Consider the following 8389-nt stretch of genomic DNA (forward strand, 5'->3'; position numbering starts at 1 on the left):
CTTAAGGTGACGTCCAACATGTTCCATCTGTGATAATCTGTCACAGACATTCGGAGAATGAGAGGAAGTACAATTAACACAAACACACAATCGCACGTACACAAAGACATACACATGTACAAACACACTCGCACATCTCACACTCTCTAAGCAGCATCTCTGAGAATAGCGTTACCATAGAGACGGAGGGATGAGCATTTGAATGAATAGAGCATGTTGGTTGAAGAGTAAATACTGGTAAACGGGATCCATTCAAAACGTCAGTTCTGAACGACTAAAATAAAGCATTTTTTACTTTATACATTTCTGTAAATCCAGTAACAAATATTTTGGACACTTTATATCAGTGAGTTAAATAACAGCAATTAAAAATAATTAAGAAAGTACATTTTATAAGTTGGGGCCGGGTTTTTGTGTGCAATAAAAATAAATGGCCGGTTCACACTAAAAACAATAAATACTGTATATAGATAACTATAATGACAACTATAGTAGTGTCCACACCAACAAAAGGTAACATTTATGTACTGTAAAACATTTCACATATTTCAACTTAAAAAACTTAAAGGTCTAGTGTATGACATTTAGCGGCATCTAGTGGTGAGGTTGCGATGCAACCAACGGCTCACTCCACCAACGGCTGACACAGGACTAAGATGCCGACGCGTTTTCGCTTCTTTGCCGAAGGAGATAACGTATTTATGAAACGTGTTCTGTAGAGCAGTTTGTCTGTTTAGGGCTACAGTAGGAACAACATGGTGTGTGTAGATAGAAATAGCTCATTCTAAGGTAATAAAAACATAACACTTCATTATGAAAGGTCACCTAGTGGACATAGTTATGTATATTATATTGCATTTCTGTCAATAGAACCACCAAAAAATTATACACTGGTCCTTTAAGAAATGATTCAAAAACTTTAAGAAAAATAGCATTAGCGTATTAAGCTGAAAATCTTTTGAAACATGAAGCTGAAAATCACTATAAACTATCCTAGCGAGTTTTTCCCAGAAGCTGTTGGAAAGAGAGTCAGGGTGTTGAATGTCCTTTAAAATAGGATCTGTGCAGCCCTGAAACGTCTCCAAGCGCAGCAGCCTTGGCCCGTTATGATGCCAGAACACCCCTAAAAATAAAAAATAATTTCAGTCGTGACTCTAAGAAAACCTTCACACTACCTCTACGGTCCAATCACCGGCACCAAGCAGTGGCCTTGCAGATCATATTGCAAAAATAGCTTGGACAGTGTATGATTGTTGTGCATCAGCCACAAATACCCAATTCATCATTTGCTGTCGTAATGATGTTTGTCAGGTGGAATTGTTTCTCTTCTAAATGACTATAAATCGCAATTCTAAGTTAGCAAAGGGGAATCTAACTAAAGCAAAATGCTTGATGGTCAGAACATAGCAATATCGTGTATATATATCCAAGCAATCTAAATGCCAACTTCTTCAATAATCTCTTTTGATGGTAAATTTCAAAGTAAATCTCGATTATATTTTGTTTGAGCTTGTCTCAAATCTGGAACAAATCTTGGCCTGCGTGAAGGGTCAGTCGTGTTGAATAAACTTCCGAATATTTGGTGCAAGAGGATTCATGGTCCATCAACTCTCAGATGTCCAGATGACCCTAAAGAGCATCCATCTGGTCAGCAACTATTCAAAACGTCTCCTCACCTTCCTTTAAGGATCATCTGTGCTTTTTTGGGCCACATGTTTTCAACCAACCAACACACAAACAAGCACATACACATAACATTTGACACATCTCAGGTTTTATCATTGACATTAGATAACCAATCTGTTTGTGCATGCCAGTAGCATTTGCTGGTTTTAAGAAGGCACAAAGGTCATTCAAGTTAGATGCAATGGGAAACAGAATTAAGGGCTGATGTCTCCAAGTACATTCTTGTTCAGATGTAGACGAACATATTTACAGGGTGAAAAACATGAGCACTGTAGTCGGTTTCACATAATACTGAAATTTGAGAGCGAGAAAAGTGTTTATGTTTTGAATATGTCCTCACAAAATTCTCACCTGCCATCTTCATAGCATTGTTATTTTGACAGGTTTCCTATTGCACTTAAGCACTTTATCACCATCATCTCTTTCCCACATCTCAGTTTATTTTGGATTGGACAATTCGGCGACATCTACCAGTCTGAAAAAATGTGAGAGGTAAAGAAGAATTGCTGTTGAAACTGCAGTCCAAATACAACAGTGAATAAGAAATTTCAGGGAAAATCAATATGAAAAGTCATAAATCCGCTGATGCCATGGGGTACTGCAGAAAAGATTCAAAAGCTTATCTATAGCATTTCTATAAAGCTTATTGTGCACAAAAATTAAAAAATATTATTGGTATTAATGTTAATCTTATATCGCTGCTGTCTTTCTGAAACCCTTACATATATAGTTTTGTGATTTTTATTTTGTGCCATTAATAATTATAATTAGTAACCCTTTATGTTTGTCACTGGGTTTTGCTAATATCTAACCAACAAAAAGTATTAAAAAGTGCTTTTCAACTTGACAACAAAGTATTTAATCGTTTAAAAAGTACAGTGTTTTTCCATTTCCTGAAAAAGAGAATTTGGACATCCAAGGTTTTGGAAGGACAGCAGCGTAGATAACAATATTATTGGGATATCTACTAAAATAAATAAATAAAGAATTAAAAAGTAAATAAATAAATATTGCTATTAGTCAATTTAATATTTTATTGTATTTATTTTATTTTTTTGTCCAGTGAATCACACCCAAAATAAGAGAGAGAGAGAGAGAGAGAGAGAGAGTTTTGAAACCATTTTGGCTATTACGGCAAATGTATAAATGGGTGCTGAATTATTTACTGTATTATTATATACACAATATTGATATTCATGTTTCTTAATATTACGGTCAATATCAAAGATTCTAGACTACATATGCAAAAACATTTGAGGGACTGTCATGCTTTTCGACCCTGGATGTTATTCTATAGACTAAACACGCCATATGATTTGAAAGCAAGCAGCAAATGAGCTTCCGTTTCACAGTCACTTGCTTGTACGCTCATTTCCTCTAGCATATGGAGAACTTCCTTTCACCCAACAATGTTAGCTTGCAAATATTAGTGCAGTAATGTCTGTCCAAGGCTTCCGCTGACCACAAAGGATGTGCCCCTTGATCTTTGCCCTTGCACTGTCAATCAGGTTCTGGTTTGAGTTTTCATGGTTGCTTAAGTTGATGTGTGACCCAGGAAAGATTAATGAGAAAACAGGGTTCGGTTTCACCATAAGGGAAACCGATTTTGCTTAAAAGCGCACCTTTGTCTGATACTACCGGCATTGTAGGAAAGGTGAGGTTGAAGAGTACAATGTGAAAGTGATTATATGAGACAGAAATATGATCATTGCCTTATACTTGGAACGAAACATGGGTTTGAGTGCTTTTAAATCCCAAGCACATGTGTGGGAGAAGACATCACAGCGCAAAGGGACCTCAGTCAGAATCAATCAACGTCACCGACTTTTCTCATGACATGCACACACAGCTCGAGACATAGATCATATATCTATAATTCCCAAGGAACCTCAACTCCCTTTTAGTTATTCAGCCTCTTTATAAGCTAGTCTGTGTAACTCAATTCAATACTCGCTATTGGAAATGATACACAAACACATTTTTATTATTTGTACATTAATGCACGTTTCCCACCGAGACATAAATTTGCCCACATCTTTCACGTTAGACAGCCAGACGTGCCGTCTTGAACCGCAGCGTTGAAACGTTCCTTCGATCTCTTTGATGTACCGGTAGTGACTCTCGCTCATGAAGATTTGATTTCATTGACCTCTGCAGTCTTACAGTTCATGTCCACCATCTTCAAAAGAGCAACAACTTCACACCACTTGACCGCGACCTCTATCTTGTTATGTCGCTTGAGGCACATCCAGTGCAGAAGAGTCAAAAGTCAAGTACAGCCAAAAATAATCTGTTTATGGGAATCCTGAAGATGTGCATGATGTGTATGCCCATAGTTCAAGTCTTTTAAATTCTTATGAGCCTACGACACAGCACAGTACAACTTCATAGAGGAACTTGAGGCAGTATGACGGTAACCAGAGCCACAAAGTGGAAACAGTATTTGGAACAAATCATGTGTAAGTTGCTTTGGATAAAACTGGGGGCTAAACAAATAAATGTAAAAAATGTAATGCAATGAAAATGTAGAAAAAAAACTATTTGTGGAATGTGACAAGCACAAGGAACAGTTCAATCATGACAACTCTTGGAGTGATATTTTCAACCAGCATTTATTAGCATAGACATGAAATGTACATAAGCTTGATTTTGGCGGACGAGATCTGCTATGCTTCTGCCATAATACAAAAATAGTTCAGCTTAGTCAACAATAACAACGGAAGGCTGCTGCAAGAATGTAGAACCCCGAAGCAGATCTCTACAGGTGGAGCTGGGGAGGAGGAGGGATAATTCACAATCGCTGAGCACAGGTAAGTGTGCTATATATATATATATATATATACATATATATGTGCTATATATATATGGTTGCGTAAATAGGGAAGCATTTCTGATTGGCTCGGGACACATTTGAATGAGCCAATTAGCGATCTGTTTAGAGTTTCAAGCCTGAACTATATATACATATTTAATCCAAAAATAAAAATTCTCATAATTTACCATCCCCGATGGATAGGCTTTTCTTTTTTCAGTTGAACACATACAATTTTTTTAATAAAAACATACATCACTTCTCTCTTTATTTTCTTTTTCAAATTTTTGTAACACAAATGAGAATGTAGGGAAATTTTGCTTTTTCATCATGGAAATGTCAATGCAAAAACCGCATTCCTTCTAAAATGGTTGTTTTACAAAATACCTATTTCATATATTATTCTTTTTTTACTTTTGATCTAAACTCTATCAAATCTGATTTTCAGTACATGGTTATTGTGGCCGGATTCAATATTATCACGGTATCTGACACATTTTTTTAAAGAAATAAACAATACTATCTATTTAATGTCTAATCTGTCAAATTCATCTTTTGTTTTGTTTTTGTAATTTTGTTTAGTCTGTCTTTTCTCTTTTTTCCCCAGTGAATTACATTCGAAATATGATTGTAGCTATTTACAATATTATTGATACTATGTTTAAATTGATTGATAATCATGGTTTTTAATATCATGGTTATTGTCAATACCAGTACACCATGACAGCTCTACAGTTGGTTTGTGGTATTTCTAAACCTTGAAAGTGCACCTTCTCCATTATACTGTGTCACATAGCAACCCCAGTATCATTTGTAATTCAGTCAAAGATCAGTTCTTCAGTCCCCTTATGCTGATAATCTGTACAATCTTCACACCCTCCTTTCTGAAAACTTTTTTTTTTAAAATAGGTCTCACATGTTTTGGCTGATCTTTGACATTGCGCTGCCTTTGGTTGATGATTGTGTTGGCCTCCAACGCTTGTTTACGCAAGGCCTCAGGTTTGGATTCTTGCTGTACCTACCGAACAGGTCAACAGGGAGAGACACAATGACAGACGTTTGGAGATAGAATGGATCTGTTGGTCTTGGAGGAGGACAGACTAACATCACCATTCAGAGAGGAACATAAACATAAACATTAAAACAAACGCCCAGACCAGATCTGAAAACCTAGAGGGCAGAGTGAGTGTTATAAGAAAGATGCTTTAGGCAAATACGTGGTATTGAATCTAAATTCAAGTGGCTAAAGTGGATGGACTTAAGTGGGAATCAAAATTGTGAAACTTTATGCATTTATCTATATGTGGGTTACACTTACATTTTCTTACATTTATTCAATTAAAGGAGTAGTTCACTTCAAAATTTGCCCCATTCACTTTCCATAGTAATTTTTATTCCTACTATGGAAAGTTAAGTTAAGTTTACTACTTTAACAAATAGTTGAATCCAAAGTGATTTACAAATAAGAGAGCTTTTAAATTATACATTATTTTTAAAAGCTTATAATTGCGAAAAGGAGACAGAAGTTGATTCACTTGGTCAATAACTGATTATTTTTTACCCAAAAATGAAGAAGTAAGAAACTGCACCTTGAGTATTTAAGAACATTAGTCAGCAAATGTGACAGCAAATAAATAAAATAATTTAGTAAAACCAGAAATCTATATTTGTGTAAGCAAATTTCAAATGTAAAACATCATGACCAAAACTGACCTTCCGACAACACCACTGGTGTCCGCTAACCTCTAACACACGTTTACTGGCCACATAAACCTTCGGGGCCAAAGGCAACAGCTCAAAGTCTGTCCTTCCTCCCCAGTGAGCTTTAAAACGGCTCCTCACTCTGATTTTGAGGGGCAGAGGAAGTAGGTTTCAGCAAAACAGCAAATCCAAAGGAAGTGATTAATTGCCAGCGTCTCTTCCACAACCAATCCTGCTGAGCTGACATCCTCCTAGAGGTGGCCACCATGCCATTAAAATCACCACAGGAATCTCAGCTTGACCTATGCTTAAAAAACTAGCGTTGTTAAAGTGTAAATAAAACTATCTGTCATGTTTGTAACATTTACCATGGTAATTGTACAGTACCCCTGACCTTAGATATTACCATGATTGGGGTAAATACTATATGCAGATTGGTTATTCTCACAAAACTATAAGAACAAGTTTGAGTCATATTTCACAAAACTGTCATCATTTGACTTTAATTTATGCACATTTAAAAAAATGATGAGAATCATTATTATGAATAATGAGAATTTATATGCATGTTGAGATGAATTGTGGTAAGCACAACATTAGGGGAGATCTTAAAGGGTCAGTTCATCCAAAAAAAAAATTCTGTCATCATTTACTCACCCTCGAGTTGCTCCAAATCTGTATCAAACACAAAGAAAGATATTTGAAAGAATGCTTGTAACCAAACAGTTCTTGGCCACCATTGACTACTATAGTAGGGAAAACTACAACGGTAGTCAAAAGTTCCCCAGAAATTGCTTTACATTCTTCATAAATATATCTTCTTTTGTGTTAAACAGAATAAAGATATTTATAAAGCATTTTTTTCTACTATCAATGAGTACATTAGAACAACCCATGACAGAGCAATTGGAAGACAAATGTTACTGTAACATTTACACATGTTATTTGTAACCCGCTTCTCTCCGCACACACAGAGAAACATAAGCGGAGTGATACTATAGATGATAGATCTCCCCCCGTTATTGCTCGTACAGCCATTCTCCATCAACACTAATCCTGTCAATGACAAGATAATACTCCTGCTTTCAGCCCCATGAGTGAAGATTCCGATATTACTTTTTAATCAAATCATGGCCTTATACAAGACATTCGGTAAATCTGATAATAACGTCTTCTTTGAATTATGCTCTTTGCTCCATTACAACCGCATAGATTGTACGCATGAACGAGTCTTTAAGGAACACATACAAATTGGCTGCCGTCCACCAACCAAACCTCCTCCGGCTTCCCCAAAGTACATTTGACTGGGTTCGCTAACGCTAGCAGCCAAGAGAGGCTTGCCAGACTTGCCATGAAATTTGGCACATATATGTAGACTGTGAGGTCACAAATGTGCATTTATTGGCTTTTTAAAACAACATCAAATGTGGTTCATCCAATCAAAATGTAGAATCTCAATTGTTTTGCCATACGGTTTTGTAATGGATGATTATAAACTCGTCGTAATCCACAAACCATAGTACATTCTATTATAATGGATAGGCTAATTATAGACTAATAATCCAAAAATAAGACGAGAATGGAAGTATTGTAAAAAAAAAACCTGGTATGCTTCTCTACACCAAAAATGTACACCGCCTCACCATTTGATTGTGAAACGTTGTGCTTCAGCTGTCAACATTTCCAAGTCAAACAAACCACAACGCATACGTCTGACAGATCAATCCAAAATGTTTTGACACATTCCGAACACCTACACGGAAAAATAAACACATACATCGTCCCGGTACCTCATACTTTACTGTGTTTAAAGCTGTGTTTGTGTATGCAGCATGCTCTCTGGGTCAATAAAGGTATGTCTTAATTGACCTTGGCTGTCACGATGTCTCTCACCTTGTGTTGATAAGAGAATAAAGTGTGTGAGGTGAGGGATGTCACGGGGGAAATTCTGGAGTAATTACTGTTTGGGGGTAATAAAGCCTTGCTTTAATTCCATTTCACATCACATAATGGGCAAGTGAAGAGTAGGTGGTGGATGGGAGAAGACAGGGAGTTTGGTGCGCTGGAGGTCTCCCCCCGGTCCCCCGCCGCCAGAAGGACATGTGCAGAGATTAAAGGCGTCTGATTGGGTATCTCTGAGAGCACTGAGAGCAGAAACCCATCAGCAACTCATCAGGTTCTTTATCCATC

Source organism: Triplophysa rosa, linkage group LG7 (assembly GCF_024868665.1).
Source record: "Triplophysa rosa linkage group LG7, Trosa_1v2, whole genome shotgun sequence".
Classification (NCBI taxonomy): domain Eukaryota; kingdom Metazoa; phylum Chordata; class Actinopteri; order Cypriniformes; family Nemacheilidae; genus Triplophysa; species Triplophysa rosa.